The 26809-nt window shown below is 48.5% G+C and overlaps 1 pseudogene; it reads left to right on the plus strand.

Moving 5' to 3' along the window:
• The first annotated feature begins 4939 nt into the window (after positions 1–4939).
• Positions 4940–5280, plus strand: LOC144511698 (large ribosomal subunit protein eL28 pseudogene; annotated as a pseudogene).
• The last annotated feature ends 21529 nt before the right edge of the window (positions 5281–26809 follow it).

Genomic DNA, 26809 nt, shown 5'->3' on the forward strand with positions numbered 1-26809 from the left:
ACTTGGGTAAGCCCTTTGATCAACTCTATCAGTATTCAACATTGAGTTCTTATTCATAGGAGCAACTTCCGATTTGTGACGTTCTGTACCATTCATCTTCTCCATTAGCTTCCAAAAATCTCACTGTTATTGTCAGGGTTAAATTGTAACAGTTTGTCAGTTTTGCTTTTTAATTCCACCACTTACTCTGATTTACCTCAAACAATAACAAAGAACAAAGAAAATTACAGCACAGGAACAGGCCCTTCGGCCCTCCAAACCTGCATCAACCATGCTACCTGACTGAACTAAAACCCCCTACCCTTCCGGGGACCATATCCCTCTATTCCCATCCTATTCATGTACTTGTCAAGACGCCCCTTAAAAGTCACTACCGTATCTGCTTCCACTACGTCCCCCGGCAACGAGTTCCAGGCACCCACGACTCTCTGTGTAAAAAACTTGTCTCGTACGTCTCCTTTAAACCTTGCCTTTTGCACCTTAACGTATGTCCCCTAGTAATTGACTCTTCCACCCTGGGAAAAAGCTTCTAACTATCCACTCTGTCCATGCCTCTCATAATCTTGTCGACTTCGATGAGGTCTCCCCTCAACTTCCTCCATTCCAGTGAGAAAAAAACCAAGTTTCTCCAACCTCTCCTCATAGCTAATGCCCTCCGTACCTGGCAACATCCTGGTAAATCTTTTCTGTGCCCTCTCCAAAGCCTCCACATCCTTCTGGTAGTGTGGCGACCAGAATTGAACACTATGGGGCCGATTTTACCAAATTGGGACTAAGTGCCGGGTCCGGTCGTCAAACGGATCCGCGCCCGGCAGCCGTGCTCCAGCGCGCCCATACGCCTTTTTTCGGCGACGGTCTATTGGGCGGGGCTTAGCGCTGTTGGAGCGGCCGGAGCTGCAACTGCACATGTGCAGTTCGGAACAGACCGCAGGCAGCGCCGCCCGGGCGCGATAGGCAAAGCAGCACAGACAGCAGAGAGGAGGAAAGGAATTCCCTTTGGAGGATAATGTCCACGTTATAATCACAGGAACTAAACACCTGACAGTCCAAAATCTGGGATAATATTACAGGACAGGGATGGGGGGATATACATTTTGAAATATCATCCCAGATTTTGGACTGTCAGGTTTTTAGTTCCTGTGATTTGGACATTATCCTCCAAAGGGAATTCCTTTCATCCCATTGCTGTCTGTGCTGCTTTGCCTTTCCCTGGGTGGGGGGGGGCGGCGTGGGGGGTGGGGGGATGGAGAAGGGGAGTGACGTGTCTCCCCTGGGGGGGGGGGGGGGGCGATTGAGAAGGGGAGTCACATGGGGGTGGGGGTGGGATCCTTCCTCCGATCCCTCCTCCGGTGGGGAGGAGAGATCGGCCGCAGACTGGCAGCGCCCCCCCCCCCCGCCCCCCAGGGGAGACACGTCATTCCCCTTCTCCATCCACCCCCCCCCCCCCCAGAGGCAGACACGTCACTCCCCTTCTCCATCCACCCCCCACCCCAGGGGCAGACACGTCACTCCTCTTCACCATCCCCCCACCACCCCCCCTCCCCCACCCCCCCACCCCCAGGGAAAGGCAGAGCAAGGCCAGGAACGTGCAGGAGGCTGTCGACGGACTGCAGATCGGAAGGATGGTGGAGGGAGACCAGCGATCAAGCTAGGTCGAGGGTGTGCTTCCCAGGGGGGTCCGATCCCGGGGGCGGGGGGGGGGGAGGAGTCGGCCAGCGGGGCCTGCCTCCCTGTGGGGTCCGATCGGGGGGGGGAGGGGGCGGGGAGGGTGGGCTGCCGGGGTGGTTTGCGGGGGGGGGTCCGCGAAGGATGGTCGGGGGGGGATTGGCTTCGGCAGTTCTCCTGCTGAATTGGAGTCCCATTCGGACTTTTATTTAGCAGGTCGTTTAATGCGCGGACGCGAAATGGGCCGCAACCTGGTAAAGTCGGATTCGTCGGTAAAGTTGGGCGCGAGCTTCATTAAGTCGATTTAACGGTACGGTACGGTAGCACAGTGGTTAGCACTGCTGCTTCACAGCTCCAGGGTCCCGGGTTCGATTCCCGGCTCGGGTCACTGTCTGTGTGGAGTTTGCACATTCTCCTCGTGTCTGCGTGGGTTTCCTCCGGGTGCTCCGGTTTCCTCCCACAGTCCAAAGATGTGCGGGTTAGGTTGATTGGCCAGGTTAAAAATTGCCACTTAGAGTCCTGAGATGCGTAGGTTAGAGGGATTAGCGGGTGAATATGTGGGGGTAGGGCCTGGGTGGGATTGTGGTCGGTGCAGACTCGATGGGCCGAATGGCCTCCTTCTGCACTGTAGGGTTTCTATGATTCTATGATTAACTGCATGCAAATGCATTTAAGTCGTCGCGCTGACCGATTCGGGCGCGCGCCAGACCCGCGCCCAGATCGGGGCTCGGTAAAGACGCGGTCTGCCATGAGTTGGGTGCAACGCCCAACTTTACCGCGAATTTGCGCCTGAAAATGGGCGCGGAATTTTGGTAAAATCGGGCCCTATATTCCAAGTGCGGCCTAACTAAGGTTCTATAAAGCTGCAACATGACTTGCCAATTTTTAAACTCAATACCCCGTCCAATGAAGGCAAGCATGCCGTATGCCTTCTTGACTACCTTCTCCACCTGCGTTGCCACTTTCAGTGACATGTGTACCTGTACACCCAGATCCCTCTGCCTATCAATACTCTTAAAGATTCTGCCATTTACTGTATATTTCCTACCTGTATTAGACCTTCCAAAATGCATTACCTCACATTTGTCCGGGTTGAACTCTATCTGCCATCTCTCCGCCCAAGTCTCCAACCGATCTATACCCTGCTGTATCCTCTGATGGTCCTCATCGCTATCCGCAAATCCACCAACCTTTGTATCATCCGCAAACTTACTAATCAAACCAGTTACATTTTCCTCCAAATCATTTATATATATTACAAACAGCAAAGGTCCCAGCACTGATCCCTGAGGAATGCCACTGGTCACCTCCTTTTCTTGTTCAAGGCATTTCCCACAGTTCTTCATTAATACATCTGATGTTTAAAGGTCACCAGGTTTTAACAGAAGATCAACCTTTGCTAAGTCGGCTTTTTCAAGTTTATCCTTTAAACAGTCAGAGCTTCATCAGAGCTCTGACGAAGGGTCATCAAGACTCGAAACGTTGGCTCTATTCTCTCCCCACAGATGCTGTCAGACCTGCTGAGATTTTCCAGCATTTTCGGTTTTTGTATTGATAAAAACGCTGTTTATTTTTCCTCAAAGTCTGTCCGGTGTATCACGTCTCTAAGCTGGTGATGGGGACTGCTGGACACTTGCTGTCCACCTGGAAAGAATAAATTAACTGAGGAAAGGTCAGAATAAAAGAAAGAAAGTTTCCACACATGCTACAGAGACAAACGGGCGAGATGAGTGTGAATAAATGACACTCTGAAAGTAGATTATGGAGCAGGCTGTGATATATAAGAGGCCGAAGTGTGTAAGGAAATTGAGATAACTGCCGGAAACACAGGTGAGAAACTATATCCAGGAAACCGGCTTCAATGTAAAATTGGTGGGAGGTTTTGGTATCATGGGACCTTGTGGAGCAATGGAACTCTTCTACCGAGAGTTTTGATGACTTTACGCAGGCATACAAAACAGCTGAAAATATTAAGATGCCCAATTTCCGTGATGGGGGCCAGGAAGGCGGTTTAATCTCCTCCGTAGTTTAGTGCAACCTGACAAACCCAGCACTAAAATGTGCTGACAGATTGTAGACATTCTGTAAACACATTTTTCACTGAAACTTCTGGTGATTAGAGAATGCTTTGGATTCTATGAAAGAAACCAAGAGGAGGGGGAATTACGCAATTCACGGCAATGCTTAAAAAGCTTTCAAAATATTGTGAGTTTGGAACTGTGCTGAATGACAGTGTGCGGGACAGATTTGTTTGTGGTCTCTGCAGCAAAGCAATGCAGGAACATCTGTTAACTGAGAGTAATCTTACTCTGCAGAAACCCATTGAAATCACTGTTTCTATGGAACTGGCTGAAAAGGAAGCCGAGTAATTGAGTTAAATGTAAATTACTGCGGATGTTGGAATCTGAAACCAAAAGAGAAAATGCTGGAAAATCTCAGCGGGTCTGGCAGCATCTGTAAGGAGAGAAAAGAGCTGACGTTTCGAGTCGAGATGACCCTTTGTCAAAGCTTTGGCTCTTTTCTCTCCTTACAGAGGCTGCCAGACCCGCTGAGATTTTCCAGCACTTTCTGTTTTGACTTCTCTCCGAGCAATTGAGTTAAGTGTTCTCGAAAACACAAAATCGCCATTATGTCAACACACAAAGCCGTCGAGACTTGTACACATTACTGGTGTGCAAAGCTGGGGCATCCTGGTGAGCAAACTATGAATAAGAATAAGAAGTAAGAACAAACCAACACGGCATTTAAACAAAATAGAAGGAGAAATGTCCACGCTGTACAACAGGGTCAGAAAGGGACTCACAGTCAGAGTAGGAGTTATTATTAAACATGTTAGCTATGGCCGGTACTATACACAGATACTGGGTCATTCCACTGCTTGAAGGACAGACAGTGAGGATGGAAGTTGACATGGTCTATCTACAATGAGGAACTCCAACACATTCCCTTAAGGCCATCAAAGATGGCACTGAGCATGTACACAGGAGACGTGGTTCCTCGGAAGGAGTACATTGACGTGTCTGTACAACTTAATGAGCAAATAGCAGATTTACCTTGAGACAGAGTGAAGGGAAACTATTCAGGGTTGATGGGTCGGACATGACTGGAGAAGATTCAATGACCAATGGAGAATCGGGCCTTACAAGCAGTTTAAAGAAACACACGATTGTTTTTGATGGAGAATTCATAGAATCACAGAATCCTACAGTGCAGAAGAGTCCCTTCGGCCCATCGAGTCTGCACCGGCAGGCCAGCACTTGGCCCATAGCCTTGAATGTTATGGCGTGCCAAGCACTCATCCAGGTTCTTTTTAAAGGATGCAAGCACCGACTTGCTCCATCAGAGGTCTGGGATCCAGCGCAGGAAGAAGATGAATGACCTCCTTCAGGCAGCCAGGGTAAGTGACCCTTCTCATGAATCCGCCCATACCCAAGTGTCAGCTCATCCCCAACGGATGGTCATGTGGAACTGCTCCAGCTTCTCAATTAAAAGGAACGAGTGGTAGCACTGACGTCCAGAAACTCTTTCCGTTACAATGGGCTTATTCACCGCAAAGTGTTCGGTGCAGAGACAGCAGCTGATGGAAAAGGAGCGGTGATTATCCTCAAAAAGTGAGCGGGTCAGTGCAAACCAGCAACATCCTGTGAAGAGATCACCATCAACTGGAATGTCCCCGCTGTCCAGAACAGCTCACAACACATCAACGTCTGGAGGAACAACTATTGAAAGCATCTTCAGAAGGCTACACTTTGCCGTGCCTCTGCTACTCTGTGGGCAGGATGAAGTGGACTCCTGCAACCGAGAAATAAGATTTGACAAGATCCTTAATAAAGGAAAGATTGAAGTGAAACAATAATACCCATTGTATCTCCATGGTGATCGCATTCCCAGCCACTTCCCGGGATCCCAGCGTGCATCATGCTATCCTCCCCCTCTCCCCCATATCCCCCAGCAGCTTCTCTCCACCCTGAACCCCCACTCCTCCTCACCGCCCACACATGCCAGTCTTCATCACCACCTGCCGCAGGTCCTGCCCACGCTCTCCCCATCTGTCTCATTACAGGACAGGCTCGAGGACAATCGGAGTGGCGGGCACAGCCACCTGGAGTGATGCCCGGATCCCATTTGAGGAGAGAGCCCTTGAGCTGGCCGGGGAGGAGCAGGGCCGCATCTGCGCAGAGGGCGAGGTGGGGGCGAGAGACAAAAGTGAGAGCCCTCCACACACGCAGCCAGGCTCCATCCTCACATGAGTTAACTTTCTTTTATCCACGCCCCTGTCATGCACGAATGCCACCTCACTGCCCTTACAGGTCAGTCAGTCGAGCAGTCTAGCCAACCCTCGCACCCTCTGGACACAATGGAACCAAGCACCTCTGAGGGAAATATCTCAGAGACAAGTAGATGGCATAGCTGTCACCCACACCCTCCAGCAGCACAGATACTCACATCTCACAGCGCCACGGACCCGGGCTCGAAAACCAGCTTGGGTCACTGCCTGTGCAGAGTCTGCATGTTCTCTCCATGTCTGCATGGGTTTCCTCATTCTCTGGTGGGGGGGGGGAGGGCCAGATTGTTCTGGTGGTTAGGGAGTGGGGAGGAGGGAGGCCCGATCATTCTCTGGTTCGGGAGAGGGAGAGGCCACATGGATCTCTGGTGGGGGGTGGGGGGAGCAGGGGCAGGGGGTGTCCGCTGCCACTCTCTGGGCAATCAGTGGGGGAGAAGTTGGGCAGGGGGTCACGATCGGTCTGGGTAGTGGAGGGGTGGGTGAATAAGGAGGACAGTTATGTTGTGGGGGTGGAGCAATGTCTGCGGGGGTCATTGCTCCAGCTTTCTGTGGCCCGGGAACGATGTGACGGGGGAGTGTTTTTCAATTTTTTTCTCACTGCGCATGCGCAATTCCGAGCTCCAATCGTTTCAGACGCACTAAGCCCCGCCCACAGCGCGATTCAGAAACACGATTTTTTTTCAGGCTGACTGCGTATGGGGGCTGAGAACAGGTCGGATCTGAATTGCGCCCAGATTCAGCACTTAGAATCAAAACGGTAAAATCGACCCCAATGTGTGTGTATTTAAAAGTGTGTGTGTGAGTGTGTGTTTGTGTGTGTGAGTGTGTGTTTGTGTGTGTGAGTGTGTGTGTGAGTGCGTGTGCATGTGTATGTCTGTGTATATGTGTGTGCGTGTGTTCATGTGTGTGTGTGTGTGTGTGAATGTGTGTCTGTGTGTGTGAGTATATGTGTGTGTGTCTGTGTGCACGTGTGTGTGTGTGCATGTACGTGTGTGTTTGTCCCTGTGTGTGTGTGTGTGTGTGTGTGTGTGTGTGTGTGTGGCAACAGTTTAAGTGAAAAAGGTTGTAAAGAAGGCATAAAGAATGCTCTCCTTCGTTAGAGTCATAGAGGTTTACAGCATGGAAACAGGCCCTTCGGCCCAACTTGTCCATGCTGCCTTTTTTTAAAACTCCAAAGCTAATCCCAATTGCCCGCGTTTGGCCCATATCCCTCTATACCCATCGTACCCATGTAACTGTCTAAATGCTTTTCAAAAGACAAAATTGTATCCGCCTCTACTACTACCTCTGGCAGCTTGTTCCGGACACTCACCACCCCCTGTGTGAAAACATTGCCCCTCTGGGCACTTTTGTATCTCTCTCCTCTCACCTTAACATTATGCCCTTTAGTTTTAGACTCCCCTACCTTTGGGAAAATATATTGACTATCTAGTTGATCTGTGCCCCTCATTATTTTATAGACCTCTATAAGATCACCCCTCAGCCTTCTACGCTCCAGAGAAAAAAGTCCCAGTCTATCCAGCCTCTCCTTATAACTGAATCGATCAAGTCCCGGTCGCATCCTAGTAAATCTTTTCTGCACTCTTTCTAGTTTAATACTATCTTTTCTATAATAGGGTGACCAGAACTGTACACAGTACTCAAAGTGTGGCCTTACCAATGTCTTGTACAATTTCAACAAGACATTCCAACTCCTGTATTCAATGTTCTGACCAATGAAACCAAGCATGCTGAATGCCTTCTTCACCACTCTGTCCACCTGTGACTCTACTTTCAAGGTGCTATGAACATGTACCCCTAGATCTCTTTGTTCTGTAACTCTCCCCAACGCCCTACCATTAACTGAGTAAGTCCTGCCCTGGTTCAATCCCCCAAAATGCATCACCTCGCATTTGTCTAAATTAAACTCCATCTGCCATTTGTCAGCCCACTGGCCCAATTGATCAAGATCCCGTTGCAATCGGAGATAACCTTCTTCACTGTCCACCATGCCACCAATCTTAGTGTCAGCTGCAAACTTACTAACCATACCTCCTAAATTCTCATTCAAATCACTAATATAAATGACAAATAACAGTGCACCCATTCCTGATCCCTGAGGCACATCGCTGGTCACAGGCCTCCAGTCTGAAAAACAATCCTCTATAACCACCCTCTGCTTCTGTCAAGAAGCCAATTTTGTATCCATTAGATACCTCACCCTGGATCCCGTGAGATTTAACCTTATGCAACAACCTACCATGCGGGAACTTGTCAAAGGCCTTGCTAAAATCCATGTAGACAACATCAACTGCACTGTCCTCATCAACCTTCTTGGTTATCCCTTCAAAAAACTCAATCAAATTTGTGAGACATGATTTTCCACTCACAAAGCCATGCTGACTGTCCCTAATCAGTCTTTGCATCTCTAAATGCCTGTAGATCCTGTCTCTCAAAATACCTTCCAACAACTTACCCACCACAGATGTGAGGCTCACCGGCCTGTAGTTCCCAGGCTATTGGCAGAGATATAGAATATAAAAGTAAGGATATAATGTTGGAATTGTATAAAACACTGGTGAGGCCACAACTGGAGTGTTGTGTGCAGTTCTGGTCACCACATTACAGGAAGGATGTAATTGCTCTGGAGAGAGAGCAGAGGAGGTTTACAAGAATGTTGCCAGAGCTGGAGAAGTTTAGGTTGGGGTTAATTTCCTTAGAACAAAGCAGATTGAGGGGGACTTGATAGAGGTGAACAAAATTATGAGGGGAAGAGAGAGAGTGGACAGGATAAAATTGTTTTCCTTGGCAGAGAACTCTAGAACCAGGGGACATAGATTCAAGAGGGGACCTGAGAAAAGACATTCGTATCAAAGGGCAGTGGGTGTCTGGAATTCGCTGCCCACGTTGGTGGTTGAGGCAGAGACGGTAAACTCTGATAAAAAATACCTGGATCTGCACCTTAAGTGCTGTAAGCTACAGGGCTATGGGTGCAGGTAGGTGGGATTGGAAAGGGCACCTGGGTGTCTTCAGGCTGGCATGGGCAAGAGGGGCTGAATGGCCTCATTCTGTGCTGTAACCTTTCTATGGTTTATGGTGCGTGTTTTTGGGAGTGTGTGTGCTTGAGAGTGTGTATATGAGACTGTGTGTGTGTTTGAGTACTGTGTGCCTATTTGTGTATGTGTGTGTGTGTGCATGAGAGAGAGGGAGTATGTGTGTGTATGCATGTGTGTGTGTGTATGTGCATGAGAGAGAGGGAGTATGTGTGTGTATGTGTGTGTGTGTGCGTGTGTGTGTGAGAGAGACAGAGAGAGTGTGTGTGTGGGAGTATTTGTGTTTGAGTGTGTGTGCGTCTATTTTACTCGATCGTAGTCCTTTCTCTTCCCTCTGCCTTTCTTCTGCTAACTGCTTCTCTCTCTTATTTCCTGAACTCTATGATGCTTCCATTCTGCCACATCTTACTGTTATATTTTTAAATCCTTTTCCCTTTTGTCCGACCCAAATTGATGCCCTAGTTCAGATAACTCTTTCACAGGGACAAAGCGGCAATCAGCTCCCATCATCTGTTGTGCGACTCTTGTTCCTTGTGCTGCAGTCTGTATTATGAAGGTATAATACACCCTACTGTAACATCATAACACCAATCTCTGAGAAGGCAATAGACAGAATCGAATGAAAAGATGAAACTTTTCTGCTTTGTACTCTGGTATAATTCTCCTTCTTTCTGCCTTGACACATTCATTTTATTTTTCTATACACAACACGCAATAAGTTTTTTTTTCATGTCTTGCTCGGATTGGCAATATTCAACCCCCATTTCTCCTTCAATATCTCTGAACTCCCAAGGTCAGGCAGGACAAACAATGCCACTGGTGCCTTCTTGAAATGTGAGCGCGATTTGCGACCAATGACTTTATTACCATGGCAACACACTAACCATTAATTTTCAATTAAGGCAGACAAAAAGATGACAGCCTGAGGTCTATGAAAGATGTCAAGAATCTATATTAATATACAACAAGTGAGCATAATTGTATGTCCATCTCTGCTGCTCTGTGACACCCTCCACAGAATATGAATGTGGATAATTCTCGATGAAAACCTTATCCACCTTGTTTCCCTTAAATATTCTTCATCTCCCCCATTTTTATTTTAAAATTTTCAATTTTTTTCTGTGCTTTTAAATCAAAAATAAAACAATTTAATTGCTTTTGATTCCAAACCGTGTGAGGATATTCATACCAACCTCACTAATTTAGAATCAATACTTCATCATGTTTGCCATGCTTGCAGGTTGGGCTAAATCCCATTCCGTCCTGTCCTGAACGTGTTGACTCACCGGCGGGGGGGGCAATCCTTCACACCTGCTGGGCATTGGCCAGAATCTCTCCCAGGTGACCCCCTCATCATCCGGGAGGCTGGCCAATGACATTCACGGGATATTCGACCACGAGAACCTGCCCTCATCAGCCCACCTGTAAAATCAAGAAAGGTCACTGAGAGGCTGAGGAACCCTGGCTACATCAGTCCACGTCATGTTGTGCTACCTTCAGCACCTCTGCTAGTTTGAGATTAACTGGCTCAGTGCTGTGATATCAGTGTATATATTGTATGTTGGTGTTTGGAGAGCCCCTTAAAGAGTGTAGGTCAGGTGACTCCCTGGATAATTAGCTCCGCCAGTCTGGGATCCGGTTGTGCAGTCTGGGATTTGGATTGTGGAACATGCATGCTCCCAGTGTCCGGGTTACCAAGCCTACCTTGCGATTCTTTATGCACCCCAGCCCATCAGGGCAAACATAGCAACTCAGACTGACAATGAGAACATGGTTCAGGAAACACTGGAAAACGCCATCTCTAATTCAACCATCGAGAAGCTGGATAATGCATTTTTCCCAGACTAACAACAGCCAATAGTTAGAAAACACCTTTAACTTCAAATTAATCCAAGGCACTTTACAGACAGAGGGAGAGATAGTAGAAAAGGATCATGCATCAGTCGCTGAAAGTAAGCACACAGGTACAGGACGCAGTAAAGAAGGCAAGTGGTATGTTGGCCTTCATAGCGAGAGGATTTGAGTTTAGGAATAGGGATGTTTTACTGCAATTGTATAGGGCGTTGGTGAGGCCACACCTGGAGTATTGTGTGCAGTTTTGGTGTCCTTATCTGCGTAATGTCCTTGCTATAGAGGGAGTACAGCGAAGGTTTACCAGGCTGATTCCTGGGATGGCAGGTCTGTCAGGAGAGATTAAATCAGTTAGGATTATATTCACTGGAGTTTAGGTGGGTGAGAGGGAATCTCACAGAAACATATAAAATTCTCACAGGGTTAGATAGGGTAGATTCAGAAAGAACATTCCCAATGGTGGGGGAGTCCAGAACTCGGGGTCATAGTTTGAGGATAAGGGGTAAACCTTTTAGAACTGAGGTGAGGAGAAATTTCTTCACCCAGAGGTGGTGAATGTGTGGAATTCACTACCACAGAAAGTAGTTAAGGCCAAAACGTTGTCTGATTTCAAGAATAAACTAGATATAGCTCTTGGTGCTAAAGGGATCAAGGGATAGGTAGGGGGGAAATCAGGATATTGAATTCGATGATCAGCCATGATGAAAATGAATGGCGGAGCAGGCTCAAAGGGCCGAATGGCCTCCTCCTGCTTCTCGTTTCTAAGTTTCCAAGACAGATTCTGAACCATGGACGGAGTGATTAGAAAGGTGGACAAATATTAGCCCAAAGAGATGGGTTTTAACACAAATTGTAGAGAGAATCATGGAGTTTTACAACTCAGAAGGTGACCATTCACCCATCCTACCTATACTGGCTCTTTGAGCGACTATTCAATTAGCCCCGCCCTCCTGCTCTACCCACTGGCAGTCATAGAAATCATAGAAATCATCATAGAAACCCTACAGTACAGAAAGAGGCCATTCGGCCCATCGAGTCTGCACCGACCACAATCCCACCCAGGCCCTACCCACATATCCCTACATATTTTACCCACTAATCCCTCTAACCTACACATCTCAGGACACTAAGGGCAATTTTTTTTAGCATGGCCAATCAACCTAACCCGCATGTCTTTGGACTGTGGGAGTAAACCAGAGCACCGGAGGAAACCCACGCAGACACGAGGAGAATGTGCAAACTCCACACAGACAGTGACCCAAGCCGGGAATCGAACCCAGGTCCCTGGAGCTGTGAAGCAGCAGTGCTAACCACTGTGCTACTGTGCCGCCCATTCCTGAGTCCTGAGAACAAATGGAAGATTTTGAAGAGCAGTTTCCAGAGAGCAGAGCTGGGGACAGGGAGAAGGTGTAAAAACCAAGGGTTCGAGGACTGATTGCAGGCTGGAGGAGAATGAGGCCACAAGAACTCGGAGCAGCTGTTGGCCATTCGGTCCCTCACTCCGGCATTCACTATGATCAATGCAAAGATTTCTAAATCTAATAACCCACTAAGAGTATGTCTTCTCATCCCTGCTTGAAATAGGAGACCCCTTAATGTTAAACTGTGCCCCCAGGGAGGTGAGGACAGAGGAAAGAACAAGGCCATGATTACATTTGAAGAGTGGGACAAGGATTTGCGATTTGGATTTGTGAGCATTTGTCAGCAAGGATAGAGTATCGAGCGAGTGAACAGGATGTGCTGGTTGTGTTCTGTGGCAGGCAGAGTTTATGGAAACGGGCAGACCAGTGAATGAGAGATTGGAGCATTGACATTTACAGCTGACAGTAACATGGGAAAGGGTTGAATTGCTGGTGAAGTTAGGATTGGACAGAGATGATGGATCGGATGTCGGGTTTGAGGTTGGGTTCGGGGGAAGGGCACTGAGATTCAGTTTTGGCAGAGGGAGGAGTGGTATCGTGGCAGATATCAGGAAACTGCAAGGTGAGGTTGGAGAAACTGGGGTTGTTCTCCTTGCAGCAAAGGAGATTGAGGAATCATGGAAACACTACAGTGCAGAAGGAGCCATTCAGCCCATCAAATTGCACACGCAGCAATCCCACCCAAGCCCTATCCCGTAATCCCACATATTTACCCTGCTAATCCCTCTGACACTAGGGGGCAATTTAGCATGGCCAATCCACCTAACCCGCACGTCTTTGGAGTGTGGGAGGAAACCGGAGCACCCAGAGGAAACCCACGCAGACACGGGGGGGATGTGCAAACTCCACACAGACAATTGCCCGAGGCCAGAATCGAACCCAGGTCCCTGGCGTTGTGAGGCAGCAGTGCTAACCACTGCGACACCATGATAGAGGTGTACAAGATTATGACAGGTTCAGATGGGGGTAGAAAAGGAAAAGTTATTTCCTTTAGTTATTTGTACAGGGAGTAGGTGACACAGATTCACAGATTTTGGGCTAGATGTGTCAGAGATATGAGAAAGGACTTTTGAACATGGTGACAGACTATGATCTGGAATTCACTGTCCACCAGGGCGGCGGAAGTGAAGAAATTTGATGATTTGAGAAGGGAATTGGATGGGGACTGGAGGGAAAGAAAGTCATCGGGTTACATAGAACATAGAACATAGAACATTACAGCGCAGAACAGGCCCTTCGGCCCACGATGTTGCACCGACCAGTTAAAAAAAAAAAAAACTGTGACCCTCCAACCTAAACCAATTTCTTTTCGTCCATGAACCTATCTACGGATCTCTTAAACGCCCCCAAACTAGGCGCATTTACTACTGATGCTGGCAGGGCATTCCAATCCCTCACCACCCTCTGGGTAAAGAACCTACCCCTGACATCGGTTCTATAACTACCCCCCCTCAATTTAAAGCCATGCCCCCTCGTGCTGGATTTCTCCATCAGAGGAAAAAGGCTATCACTATCCACCCTATCTAAACCTCTAATCATCTTATATGTTTCAATAAGATCCCCTCTTAGCCGCCGCCTTTCCAGCGAAAACAATCCCAAATCCCTCAGCCTCTCCTCATAGGATCTCCCCTCCATACCAGGCAACATCCTGGTAAACCTCCTCTGCACCCTCTCCAAAGCCTCCACATCCTTCCTGTAATGTGGGGACCAGAACTGCACACAGTACTCCAAGTGCGGCCGCACCAGAGTTGTGTACAGTTGCAACATAACGCTACGACTCCTAAATTCAATCCCCCTACCAATAAACGCCAAGACACCATATGCCTTCTTAACAACCTTATCTACTTGATTCCCAACTTTCAGGGATCTATGCACACATACACCTAGATCCCTCTGCTCCTCCACACTATTCAAAGTCCTCCCGTTAGCCCTATACTCAACACAACTGTTATTCCTACCAAAGTGAATTACCTCACACTTCTCCGCATTAAACTCCATCCGCCACCTCTCGGCCCAACTTTGCAACCTGTCTAAGTCTTCCTGCAGACTACGACACCCTTCCTCACTGTCTACCACACCACCGACTTTGGTGTCATCAGCAAATTTGCTAATCCACCCAACTATACCCTCATCCAGATCATTAATAAATATTACAAACAGCAGTGGCCCCAAAACAGATCCCTGAGGTACACCACTTGTAACCGCACTCCATGATGAATATTTACTATCAACCACCACCCTCTGTTTCCTATCCGCTAGCCAATTCCTGATCCAATTTCCTAGATCACCCCCAATCCCATACATCTGCATTTTCTGCAGAAGCCTACCATGGTGAACCTTATCAAACGCCTTACTAAAATCCATATATACCACGTCCACTGCCTTACAGCAGGAGTTTTGGGCTGATTGGATTCCTCTACAGAGAGCCAGCATAGACCGAATGCACCCAATGGCCTTCTTCTGAGCCATAATGACTCTATGGGTGGAATTTTCCCACCCCACCTGCCATGGGAATCGTAGCGGGCAAGAGACGGACCATGCAAAGATCCGCTGACCTCGGGTGGAAATTCCCGACATTGGGGTGAGCGCAGCTGGAAAATCCCGCCCTGTGACTCCAAACATTGGAATTAGTCACCTTTAGGTTAAGGGGAGAAAGGTGTGAATCAAGCAGGACCTGCTACTTAAAGACCAGCCTGGGTCTGAGCTCGGGAGAGCTGGTGACACCAGCACACAGTGGCTGAAGGTGGATATTTAGTGGGGTTTGATGGGGCTCAGAATGTAGCTTCAGCCTCCACACTAACACAGAGAAGGATCCTAACTGAAACCTATTGAAGCAAAGCAAACGGGGATCCTGCCTGCCTTCATTCCGATATTTTAATCATTATTTCAGCACCTGTTAAAGAAAGTTGAGATAATTCATTAAAAAACAATGAAAAGAACAAAATAAAGCTGCGGCCCTCACCAACATTGTCAATGCATTTGAAAAATCAAAGACCCCCAAGTGAAACCCAGGGCGGGAATTATTCTGATACAGCTGGGGCTTTTTTAAGAGCAACGCTAAGGTGAAAGGTTGAGATCCACAGTCAAGAACAACAATGTCTGTGATTAGGAACATCGAGTTTAGCAGCGAGTAGCAGCAGGTCATCTAGAGGAGATTCAGACTGATGGAGGAGAGGGTTGCACAGTTTACAAATCCTGGGAAATGCAGAGGAGCTTACTGCGACAGTGTGTCCAGCACATGGAGGGTACAGGGATCAGTAGGACTGGGTGGATTGGAAACTTGGTTTCAGAGTGGAGATTAGCGTAGTATTATTTGTAACATAAAGGGGTTCAGATAAAGGGGGACAGAATGATCACAATTCAGAATGGCACAGTGTCCATGCGCAGTGGAATGTGCTGAGCATTTGTTGAGGCAGTCACATTGGCAAAGTTTACAAAGGGTTAACCTAAATCTCCTGCTTTGTTTGAATTTTAGTGAGAAAATGACAGGCAGAATGTCTCTTCCAAAGTGAATTCTGGGCCGTCCTCTCCCTAACCTTAATCCTTTCCTCTGAGTTCCAGGAGTTTGCTGTGTGCCATTTCTCACATCGCTGCAGGCAAACTCTGCTCCCAGCTCCCTCAGATCTACTGTCTCCAGGGGATCCTAAAAGAGAGCTCAGAGAATCCACTACTGATGTGTGTCCAATCATTCACCCTCTGGCAAAGCAATGGATCTTTCCAAGGAACTCTAATGGGGTAAAAAATACAGGGAATCAAATCTGTGGTGTCAGGGAGAAGATAAAATAATCATTCGACATTACACTAACAACTGGAACATTACTAAAGTGACTCCTCATTCTAGAGTAATTGTCTCTAATTTAGACTGCTCCAGTTTGTATTTTGCTGAAGACTGGAAGATCAATGACTGTGAATTGGACAGGAACCATTTCCAAGTGTTGTCAGAGTTGTCAGATCTGTTTAAAGGGGACAGATGAAGGAGTCTCTGGAGATTTTGCAGCATTAGGGCTGTTGAGACCTGAGTGAGAGAGGGTTAATAAAGGTATACCTTGTCGGTGTTAACTTTGTCTGGGAACTCTGGATGGATTACTGCCGCTGGTAAATGCAATTCAAGGATTGAAATGATTGAGTGGGAAGTGAGAGAACCTACAAAGCAGAGACTGAGTGAGAAAGACTGTGAGATTGTGCATGGTGCCATGTTCATGTGGGAGTGATGTGAGTGCTTGTAACTGTGGTATCTTTGTTGTATTGACTATTTAATGTGGAACTTAACTTTTTTGTTTGGAATATCCTTCGCTTAGAGTCATAGAGTCGTAGAGGTTTACAGCATGAAAACAGGCCCTTCGGCCCAACTTGTCTGTGTCGCCCCTTTTTTAACCCCCAACCTAGTCACAATTGCCCACGTTTGGCCCATATCCCTCTATACCCACCTTACCCATGTAACTGTCTAAACGCTTTTTAAAAGACAAAATTGTACCCGCCTCTACTACTACCTCTGGCAGCTTGTTCCAGACACTCACCACCCTCTGTGTGAAAAAATTGCCCCTCTGGACCCTTTTGTATCTCTCCCCTCTCACTTTAAACCTATGCCCTCTAGTTTTAGACTCCCCTACCTTTGGGAAAAGATATTGACTATCTAGCTGATCTATGCCCCTCATTATTTTATAGACCTCTATAAGATCACCCCTCAGCCTCCTATGCTCCAGAGAAAATAGTCCCAGTCTATCCAGCCTCTCCTTATAACTCAAACCATCAAGTCCCAGTAGCATCCTAATAAATCTCTTCTGCACTCTTACTAGCTTAATAATGTCCTTTCTACAATAGGATGACCAGGCTTATTGCCTAATGTTTGAATTATGCTGGTTTTAGTTAGTTTGTTACAGTGAAAGGGTTACAAAGTGAAATCTTGTCCAGCGATTTTCATTCCATTGGTATTGTGGGGATTCCTTCCTTTTATAAAAAAAAGTGAACAGTCTCTACAGGGATGGTAACACATGCAGCAGGGTAATTAATACAACAGTGGCTTAATCTGTTTGCAAAGAAAGTTATAGGAACCACATAACCTTCCTTCAGCAGAGAATGGGATAATGTCCCTAACCTTAATCCTTTCCTCTGAGTTCCAGGAGTTTGCTGTGTGCCATTTCTCACATCGCTGCAGGCAAACTCTGCTCCCAGCTCCCTCAGATCTACTATCTCCAGGGGATCCTAAAAGAGAGCTCAGAGAATCCACTACTGATGTGTGTCCAATCATTCCCCCTCTGGCAAAGCAATGGATCTAATATCAGAAAATACCCACAGTCCCTCAAGGAGGGGGTGACACAGTGGTTAGCACTGCTGCTTCACAGCGCCAGGGACCGGGTTCAATTCCGCCCGCAGGTCACTGTCTGTATGGAGTTTGCACATTCTCCCCATGTCTGCATGGGTTTCCTTCGGGTGCTCCAGTTTCCTCCCACAGTCCAAAGGTGTGCGGGTCAGGTTGATTGGTCATGATAAATTGACCTTAGTGTCAGGGGGATTAGCAGGGTAAATATGTGGGGTTACGGGAATAGGGCCTGGGTGGGATTGTGGTCGGTGCAGACCCGATGGGCCAAATAGCCTCCTTCTGCTCTGTAGGGATTCTATGATTCTATGAGTGCCTCAGGTCTTCACTGAGGCCATTGTCTCGTTGGTGTGACGTTACTGAGAACAGAAGGTTCCTGTTGTAAATAATTCTTGTTTACACAGTTCCCCTCCACCCCCCAGAATAAACACTTTGCCTGTGAAATGAGTTGATTGATATAAAACTGTTATTTGCAACTGAAGTGCCTACCTCAGGAAATTCCTGACTCCTTCCGTGATCCATCCCCCATATTAGAATGAGCAGTGGGATTGTGGTTGTTATGGAGATTCAGAGTAGACAATACACATTTCTCAATGACCCAGCTGATCGATTAATATTTACCCAGATGTTAAATGACCTTTCAGTTGACTCAGTTAATCTAAGGTGCCACCTTTTTCCAAATAGAAACCAGATGAAGGCAAGTTAAGAAGGGAATCGCAGTTAAAGTTCTTTGTTTGTTTTGTTAGAGATGAACATCTTTCGAAAATTGTACAAAGCCCAAACGCAAAGGGTTCCGTAATGCAACAAGGAAACAAACACCTGATTTCTTTCAAACAGAACAACTCTTTCCTGGGATAAAAATTTGCTTGATTTGATTTGATTTGATTTATTATTGTCACATGTATTGGGATACAGTGAAAAGTATTGTTTCTTGTGCGCTATACAGACAAAATATACCATCTATAGAGAAGGAAAGAAGAGAGTGCAGAATGTGGTGTTACAGTCATAGCTAGGGTGTAGAGAAAGATCAACTTAATGTGAGGTAGGTCCATTCAAAAGTCTGACAGCAGCAGGGAAGAAGCTGTTCTTCAGTTTGTTGGTACGTGACCTCAGACTTTTCTATCTTTTTCCCGACGGAAGAAGGTGGAAGAGAGAATGTCCGGAGTGCATGGGGTTATGATTATGCTGGCTGCTTTGCCAAGGCAGGGGGAAGCGTAGACAGAGTCAATGGATGGGAGGCTGGTTTGCGTGATGGATTGGGTTACATTCACAACCTTAGCTTCAAAGGCAGTTCTGACCTGTCAATCAAATGTTAAATGGCAGTACAGCACCCCCTCAGCGCTGCACTCGAACGTCAGCCTGGATTAATCTCCTCAAGCCCTTCGACCTCTGACTTCAACCAAGACGAACCGCACAACTGACACTCACAGAACACTTGCAAACTGTGGAGTTCCTCTCCCCCTCACACATCCAGAAAACCTCGCAGAGCTTTCAAAACTAAAAGTTAACATCCCTTAACCACTTCTTCCGGATTTGGCCCAGTTTATCTCCAACTTCCATTCATCATTCACCATGGAGACCCTGGAGGGATTGAAGATAAGGATAAGGCTCTGACGTGGGGAACGGATTGTCCAACCTCGCTCGCATCCGGGATTCTCCAGTCCCGCTGCAGTGAATGGAGATTTGGATGAGTGCCAAACTCTCTGTCCTCATTGGCAGTGGTGGTGGGGTGTGAACGACTGGAGAATTCCCGCCTTGGATCAGTCGGCAATCCACCAAGCTGGTTCCCCGTCTGCTCTGGGAGTGAGCTAACTGTAATTTAAAAAGCAAAGCATTCAACCAGCTCTTCTATCCTTTCTGAGATTTTGCTTCTCATTTCCAACGTTTCGATAACATTTCAGAAATTCAATCTTTTTACAGCCAATGATGTACTTTTAAAGTGTACTCACTGTTGTAACATGGCAACACAACAGTTAATTTCATACAGTCATAGAATCCCTGCAGTGCAGAAGGAGGCCATTCAGCCCATTTACCCAGCACCGGCCAGGCCCTATCCTCATAAATAATAAAAGTAAATTACTGCGGATGCTGGAATCTGAAACCAAAAGAGAAAACGCTGGAAAATCTCAGCGGGTCTGGCAGCATCTGTAAGGAGAGAAAAGAGCTGACGTTTCGAGTCCAGATGACCCTTTGTCAAAGCTATCCCCATAAGCCTCCTTATTTACCCTGCTAACACCCTGACACTAAGAGGCAATTTAGGATGGTCAATCAACCTAATTCATGCATTTGTGGAGTTATTTGTTTCTGGTCTGTCCCACGACAGTGATAACAGTTCGATGATCTGTTTCAGAGATGTTGTTGAAGATAAGTGTAGCCGAGATCACCAGGGAGAACTCTCCAAATCTTCTGAAACCGTGTCATGGGACCTCCTTCTTCCATTTAGAGAGAACAGACATTCTTGGGCTAATGTCTCATTCAAAAGGTGGCACCGCCCGCCCGCAGTGCAGCGCTCCTCCAGTTCTTCACTCCAAGCATCAACCTGGATTTTCTGTTCCAGTACATGATGTGGGAATTGAACCTATGACCATCTTTCCCTGCTGTCAGTTGGTGACACAGTTGCCTCCGAGTCAGAGATCTCATTTTTTAAATTTAAACGTTTTTCTCCACTTTCAAGGTACATCCAGTCCTTGAGGACAAATTCCACCTGCACCAGTGAGTGGGGGGAGGGAATGAAAAAAGGTCATTCCCAAACATGTGGACATTGCTTTGTGGATCCAGAACTGGCTTGCCCACAGAAGGCAAAGAGTGGTTATAGATGGGTCATACTCTGCATGGAGGTCGGTCACCAGTGGAGTGCCCCAGGGATCTGTTCTGGGACCCTTACTCTTTGTGATTTTTATAAATGACCTGGATGAGGAAGTGGAGGAATGGGTTGGTAAGTTTGCTGATGACACAAAGGTTGGAGGTGTTGTGGATAGTGTGGAGGGATGTCAGAAGTTGCAGCGAGACATTGATAGGATGCAAGACTGGGCGGAGAAGTGGCAGATGGAGTTCAACCCAGATAAGTGTGAGGTGGTTCATTTTGGCAGGTCAAATAGGATGGCGGAATATAATATTAATGGTAGGGCTCTTGGCAGAGTGGAAGATCAGAAGGATCTTGGGGTCCGAGTTCACAGGACGCTCAAAGCAGCTGTGCAGGTTGAGGCTGTGGTTGAGAAGGCGCATGGTGTACTGGCCTTCATCAATCGAGGAATTGAGTTTAGGAGTCGTGAGATAATGTTGCAACTATATAAGACCCTGGTCAGACCACACTTGGAGTACTGTGCTCAGTTCTGGTCGCCTCATTACAGGAAGGATGTGGAAGCCATAGAAAGGGTGCAGAGGAGATTTACAAGGATGTTGCCTGGGTTGGGGAGCATGCCTTATGAGGATAGGTTGAGTGAGCTCGGCCTTTTCTCCTTAGAGAGACGAAGGATGAGGGGTGACCTGATAGAGGTGTATAAGATGTTGAGAGGTATTGATCGAGTGGATAGTCAGAGGCTTTTTCCCAGGGCTGAAATGGTTGCCACAGGAGGACACAGGTTTAGGGTGCTGGGGAGATGGTACAGAGATGACAGGGATAGGTTTTTCACTCAGAGGGTGGTGGGTGCGTGGAAGGGGCTGCCGGCAACAGTGGTGGAGGCGGATTCGATAGGGTCTTTTAGATAAGTACATGGAACTTAGTAAGATAGAGGGTTATAGGTAAGCCTAGTAATCGCTAAGGTAGGGACATGTTCGGCACAACTTTGTGGGCTGAAGGGCCTGTATTGTGCTGTAGCTTTTCTATGTTTCTATCCCTGGCTAGGTCAGCATTTATCACCAGGACAGGTTGCCCTGGGAGGTGATAATTCGATGGAGTACCCTTGCTCGGTCACATCAGAGGGTAGTTAGTTAACCGCACAGGTATCAGTGTGGTAGCCATCATTCCCTGAAGGATATTAATGAACTAATTAGGCTTTGAAAACAGTCCTCCAGCCTCATGGTCACTTTTATCGATCCCAACTTCACATCTTGCCAGATATGTGAATGTATATTCAAATTCTCAAAGTGCGACTGTAGGAATTGCAAGTGTTTTCTCTTGAACACGGCAGTGCCTTACCCCAATGGAATCTTTCACTCTTTCAAATTACCATTTTGTTTGATGTGATTTTTCTTTAATCTATCGTTCTGTTTTTTTCTAATTATAAAAATCAGAAGAAATTGCTCCTTTTTATTCACTAAACGCTTGTAACTTGACATCATTTAATGAATTGTGCCTTTGTACAGGAGCGACCCAGATTCAAGGGAAAGCAGAATGGGCCTCACACAGGGGCTGGTCCCTCAGCTGGCTTGTTACAGAAAGTTGTCCACATTGGGTACAGGCTCGATCTGCAATAACCACAGCCAACTCTCTCAAGCTGAGGAGGTTCACATCTGACATTGCTGAACATCAGGGTCAGGGGGCAGCATCCTAACCTTCCACTCACTAAAGGGCACATTCTGAATGTGTGGTGGGATGAGCTTTGGACTATCAGGGCCTGGGGTCGTCACTCACTGTTACACTGATCCACACATTGGACTGGCAGCCAGTTAACACAGAGACTCATCTCCAGTTGCGAATTGTCTCTTTAATTCAGGCCTGGGGCAGATGTCTAAATAAAGACACTGAGTCGCACACTCTCGTCCCAACAAACACACAGCAAGATCCCAGCCAAAGCCAAGGATATTCTTCAATGTCCAAATCCCCAGACAGGCACCTTCCCATTCAGGGAGTTAAATTTGGGAGAGAAAGATGCTTCCACACAGAAAAGACTCTCAGAGAGCGAAGCCCTGGATATCTTGGATGAGGGAGAATTCCCACGATCCCATTGATCCACAAGTCGAATTTGAACAGGAAAGCACAGGAGAGGCGGTTTTTGTGTTAGATTATTTCTTCAAATAACACTTTCTCTTTGAACTTTATACACTGTGATGTCTGTTACTACACACAGTACACGGTGAGGAATATCTGCAGCTAAACTTGTACCTTACGCATCCCATGACCCCATCAAACACTCCCAGGACAGGTAAAGCACAGGGTTAGATACAGAGTAAAGCTCCCTCTACACTGTCCCCATCAAACACTCCCAGGACAGGTACAGCACGGGGTTAGATACAGAGTAAAGCTCCCTCTACACTGTCCCCATCAAACACCCCCAGGACAGGTAAAGCACAGGGTTAGATACAGAGTAAAGCTCACTCTACACTGTCCCCATCAAACACTCCCAGGACAGGTAAAGCACAGGGTTAGATACAGAGTAAAGCTCCCTCTACACTGTCCCCATCAAACACTCCCAGGACAGGTACAGCATGGGGTTAGATACAGAGTAAAACTCCTTCGACAATGCCGCCTTGGGATTTCCCAATGGGACCAGCGAGTGTGTGGCATTTTGAGCCCGAGTATAATGTTTATCAGGCCCTTCAGCAGCTGCCAGAAGTTGATGTGCTGTCGTTGCTGCGTGAGGGTTGAGTTGATGCAAATCCGCCTGAACCCTGGCATCGGACTGAGACTCTGGATTTCTGCCACAATCCAAACGTCCCAGGCGCTGTAAAGAAAGCAAGAAAACGTTGCAGTCAGTCTTTGAAATACATTCATTTTCCAGTCTTTAATCCAGGTGTGGTTTCAGAAGTAGGAAATCCACAGCTGTCCTGTTCTTAGCCCACCCTCTGCTCGAGAAATCCTGTCAACAGCGGAGAGTGCGACATATTGGGCCCGATTTTACCATTGCGTCGCGCCCATTTTCAGGCATGAAAACGTGGTGAAGTCGGGTGTGAGGCCATTAACGTGATCCGTGCCCGCGTCCGCACAGATGCCCACTTTACCGAAACCCGGGAATGGCGGCAATCCGATTCGCGGTCGAAATGGGCGCAACGGCGATTTAAATGCATTTGCATATATTTCAATTGAATTAATGAACTGCCCACCCAACTTTATTATCATTTCCCCCTTTCCCACCGCGTTCGCCAATCCGGAATCGCGCCGAAATGGACCTGCTGAATAAAAGTCTGAATCAGTCGCTCCAGCCGCTGAAGAGGCGAGTTCAGCGCTTCCAACGGCTCCCTGACTCAGATCAGTGGAGGATCGGGCGGGGGGTGGGGGGGCGGGGGGAGGCGGGTCAGATGTACCTCTGGGGGTGGATGGGGGAGTGAGGCCAGATCATTCTCTGGGGGTTGGGGGGGGGTGGGCGGGTGGGAGTGAGGCTAAATCATTCTCTGGTGACGGGGAGGGGGGAAGGCCAGATCATTCTCTGGTGGGGAGGGGACGGGGGGGTCCGCTGCAACTCTGCGGGTGATCGGTGGGGGGGAAGGGGGCAGGGGGCCACGGTGGGTCTGGGTAGTGGGGGAGTGGGTGGATAATGGGGACAGTTATGTCTGTGGGGGCCATTTGCTCCCGCTTTTCACCCCCGGGCCGCTTTCTCTCCTTTCTCTGCCTGGGAACGATCTGACACGGACGCGCTTTTTCACATTTTTTCTAACTGCGCATGCGCAGTTCAGAACTCCGATCGTTTCAGGTGCACTAAGCCCCGCCCACAGCACGATTCAGACCCGCGGTTTTTTTTTCAGGCTGAGTGGGTATGGGGGGCGCCTGAGAGCAGGTTTCCAAGTCGGATCTGAATTACGCCCAGATTCAGCACTTGGAAGAAAATGGTAAATTCAGGCCCAATGACTTCAATGTCCCCTCCCCCATCCCAAAATGTTTTGACCATGTGAGCTGAGTAAAGCTGGCTGCCCACCGAGTCTACTCAATGCCAACTTCTCTTTCCCTCACAAGATGGTGGCAAAGGTCAGCTTTGGGAGGGCAACATTGGAAGATCTTTAGTGGTGTCAAGTAAAGCGACATTCTGGGCCCAATTTTACCATCACGTTGTGCCCATTTTTGGGTGTGAAACCTTGGTAAAGTTGGGCGTGAGGTGAGTACTGCGATCTGCACCCGCCTCTGCACCGGTTCCCCCTTTACCAGGCCCGGAAATGGCCACGATTGGGACCGTGCCCAAAATGGGCACGACGGCTATTTAAATTGACTTAATGGGCTGCACGCCAAACCTTACCAGCACTTCCCCCTTTACCACTGCGTTCGCCCGTCCAGATTTGGCGCGAAACAGACATGCTCCATAGAATTCCGATTCAGGAGTTCCAGTTAGTGAGGAGGTGAGTGCCGAGCATCCGATGGCTCCCTGCTTGAGATCGCTTGGAGGCGGGGGGGGCGCAGTGGGGGCAGGGGGATGGAAGGGGAGGTCCACTGCCACTCTGCCTGAAATCGGTGGATGGGCAGAAGAGGGAGGGGCCTGCGATCAGTCTGGTGGAGGAAGGGGGTGGGGGGATAAGGGGGTCAGTAATGTTGTGGGGGTGGGGCAATGTCTGTGGGGGCCAGGGGGAGGCATTATCCAGCCCGGGAGGGATGTGGCAGGGGAGCAACATTCTGGCATTTTTTTTCTGCGCTTGCGCAGTCGGAGGGTCCGATCGGAGCTGCAGGATTTCGGGCGCATTAAGCCCCGCCCACAGGCTTGTGCAGCGCGATTCGGAATCGCTGAAATTTTTCCAGGCAGAGTGCGTGTGGGGGCGCCTGAGAACGGGTCTGAAAGTCGGATCTGAAACACTCCCAGTTTCCGCCCAACGCTTAGAATCAAAATGGTCAAATGGGGCCCTCTGATGCCAAGATTCTTTAGCACATTCTTCTCCTCACAGTTCATTGACCAGACAAAGGGCCTGATTTTACCAACAATTTGCGCCCATTTTCGGGTGTGAAATCACTGTAAAGTCGGGTGTGAGGCCTTTATCGCGATCCGCACCCATGTCCGCGCAGATCGCCACTTTACCGAGACCCACGAATGGCGGGGATCTGTTCCGCGCCCAAATAGGGCGCAACGACAATTTAAATGCATTTGCATTCATTTAAATTGAATTAATGAACTGCCCGCCCAACTCTATCAGCATTTCCCCCTTTACCACCGCGTTTACCAATCCGGAACCGCGCTTTTAGGGACCTGCTGAATAAAAGTCTGAATCAGGCGCTACCTCAGTGAGGGTTGACGAGGAGGTCGGTGCATGGCGTCCGAAAGCTCTCCGCTACTCACGGGTGTCCTGTTGTTGCGGCCATTTCGCTGTCCCGGGTCGGTGGCGGCTCTGCGAGTGTGTGGGGGGGAGGGGGGGCTGTTGCTGTGCACGATCTCCGATGTCTGTCTGGCAGCACGGGCCCGGGTCTCAGCACTGACCTCGGGTCCTGCAGCGCTGCTGGGCCTCTTGGAGGAGGAAGAGGACGTGGAGAATGACCAGCCGGACGGCACTGGAGAGGATGACCAGCAGGAGGAGGAGGAAGGGGAGGAGGAGGAAGAGGAGGATGGGAGCACCGTGGAACACCGGCCAGGTGGTGCAGGGCTGGCAGCTCAGCTGAGGCATGCGAGGGTGGCTAGGGAGGCTCTGATAACCAGGCGGTTCAGTCGCTAGGGGATGGTGATTGTGGGTTCCATTCCCCTCACCCCCCCACTCCGCCCCCGAAAAATGCCTCCCACTTATCCTGCACACTATCACAGCAGAGTGCTGGGCCTGGGTACTCTGTGCTCACGATGTATTTTCCAGGCAGGAGGGTGATGACGACTCGCTCAGCACCATTCTGATGATGCCCTGGTGCAAACCAGTCTGACTGCTGCCTGAGATCCACATGCACGCTGGCACCTGGGCCCACACCTGTCCAGTGGGTAAGGGATCCGAAACCCCCATACAGGGCCCTGGGGCGGGTGGGTTGGGGGACGGGAGGTCATCGCTCGTGGGGTCTGAGAGACCAATGGCTTCCTTTTCTCAGTGACACCGCATTGAGGGGCCTCCCCAACTGATCTCACCATGAGGCATCCATCGGGTGATCGTCAATGGGGCAGGAATCCTATTCGAAACAACCTCTTCACAGGTGGTTGTGGAGAAGAAACATTTATTTACAGTAAAGCTGTTCAGATAAGCTGGTGAAACACAGAAACTTGTGACAAGAAAACACTGAGGTGCCGACAGTCCTTTCTAACCAGTGCAGCCCGTCACCCCCGTGCCATCTCAGAGCAACTACAACTCCCTCACCTTCCGCTGCCTCACACTGCGCCTCAGTGACTCCCCAGAATGTACATCGGAGGTGGAGGGGGCCAGCTGCTGACCTCGCCCCGTGGCCTGTGATGCGCGTAGCGGGCATCCTCTGGAG

This window comes from Mustelus asterias, chromosome 25 (assembly GCF_964213995.1).
Source record: "Mustelus asterias chromosome 25, sMusAst1.hap1.1, whole genome shotgun sequence".
Taxonomy (NCBI): domain Eukaryota; kingdom Metazoa; phylum Chordata; class Chondrichthyes; order Carcharhiniformes; family Triakidae; genus Mustelus; species Mustelus asterias.